We start from the raw sequence: 2,132 nt of genomic DNA, 5'->3' as shown, positions 1-2,132 counted from the left end.
CGGGTGCTGTCTGGTACCGTCTTTGCTGCTCTTATCCGATACGCATCTGCAGTATCATGCACTTTGCGTAATTTTCATTGCAACATGACTTTCTGAACAAACGGTATGGTACTATCGTTCCATTTCAGTCAAGTCAAATGTAATGGATCAGGAACAGCTAGCTTTGAGCAGAGTAGCCATGGGTGACTTGGCTGAGGACGGCTCAAACCGTGGAAGGGTCCCCTACCGAAGCCGAGGATCTCAGCTCCGGCAACATTGGGGAATGCAGCCACTAAGGATCCCCGCTCCAGAGATCGGGGATGGAGCTTTTGGCCGGGATGAAAGACCCATTCGATTTCAAATATTGCAAATTCACCGGAATTGAAAGGACATACTCGTCTCTGAGTCTTCTGAGACCATCTCCAATTGTTTCCCTTCAAAGGTCAATTTTTTTACGATAGGATTTTCATTCCCTTCAGTGCTTTAATAATTTTTTTTCATGGTTCTCGTCACGAAGAGATTCTAAGATCATTCTTTTTAAGATGTGATTTTCTTTTTTCTCTTCACGATTTCTCTCGAAGAGAAGCTATTGCAAATGAGAGAAAATAAAGGAAATGAGAACAGAGAAATGAATCGGGAAGGGAACGAAATGAAAGGAATATGATTAGAGATCAAGTTGTAGCCGAGAAATAGTAGACCTCAAATCCCTCCAATCAAGGATCTCCTCTTGGTAAGTGGCCAATCACCAAATCCTTTGTTGGCAGGGAATCAAACGATTGGAAAACAGGGACGACCGTGCGGAAAGAGTTGGGCTGACATTTTTGGAAGGTTCTGGCACAATTCTTTTGCATTCATAGCGGGTGGCGTTTACTCCAAACAACACAACATAGCAGATCATCAGCGACAAAGACGTTCCTACGCGGAAGTTCTAATGGGCGGCGGCAGCTCTTCTGGTGGCCAATGCAGATCAGAAGGCGACGACCTGGCTAGCACCGGCGACAGCAAAGGGCGGCACAGCCAGGGGGCCTCCTTCTCTGGGGCCACCAGTCCACAACAGACTGGCCCTAGCAACCAGCCAACCATGATGGCATCGGCAGCCGTTCTTCAGGACTCACCTTTGGCATCTCCAACAAGGCCATTGGTAGTTCTGCTCAGACAAGTGGGATGGCTGCTGGACATCAAGTTCCGGTGTTCCATTCGTTCGGGGAGGTGGGTACTCATGGCGGCTTCTATGGACCTGAGAGGCATGGACATCGGCAGGGTGTCGCCTTTTCCTTTGGGACGGCAGAGCAGAGGCCGTGGTCATGGCCGTGGACAGCGGTTCGGCTGGCCGCATTCACAGCACCCGGGAGCCGGTCCACGCCAATCTTCCGTGACTGCTACTCGTAACCTGGATTCTGACAGTTGGAATACATGTCTTGCTGGCCAGCATAGCCAGCCCAGCCGACCCACCTTTGTCTGTATAGGATATCACTTGCCTTGATATCTATTACCTAGATTAGCCTTTCCTTGTACAGGATATACCACTTACCTTACTTAACCCATTGTACACCTATTTAAGCCTTATGGCTGCATGAGGATTAATGAAGCAAAGAGCATTCTCCAAATACATCTTCTTTCACTGACGACAATGTCTCAAAGCCGAAGGTGCAAAAAGTGCCCTACTGTTTCAAGTAGAGCACTCATGACCTGCTAATCAGCGCATGCGCGTTAGCAGGGCCACTCACGTACGAAATTGGACAGCAAACGACAAATATTCACCCTCCGCGTGAGCACTCCAGACCAGGGTTCATCTTACTGACCGGACCTCGCTTACCGAGCTCCGGCGGTTACCGGTCAAAAATGCACGATAACCGCGGTTACCGGTCAAAAATTCAAAAAAATTCAGAGAAAATTTATTTGGCAAAATTTGAAATTTAGAAAAAAAATCGCGATTTTAGCCGTTTGGTAACCGCTCGGTTTTGGTCGGTTACCGAGCGGTTTGGGTCGGTTACCGAGCGATATTCTCGCATTTTTGAATTGGTCGGTTACCGAGCTGTTTGGGTCGGTAACCGCTCAGTTTTCTCGATTTATCGAGCGGTTTTATCGAATTTCAGCATAGTTCAACAAAAAACCCAAAAAAGGGCTCAACCTTGTAAAATCAATAACTAATT

This window comes from Phragmites australis, chromosome 20, assembly GCF_958298935.1.
Source record: "Phragmites australis chromosome 20, lpPhrAust1.1, whole genome shotgun sequence".
NCBI lineage: Eukaryota > Viridiplantae > Streptophyta > Magnoliopsida > Poales > Poaceae > Phragmites > Phragmites australis.
Note: the sequence above shows the minus strand (reverse complement) of the source record.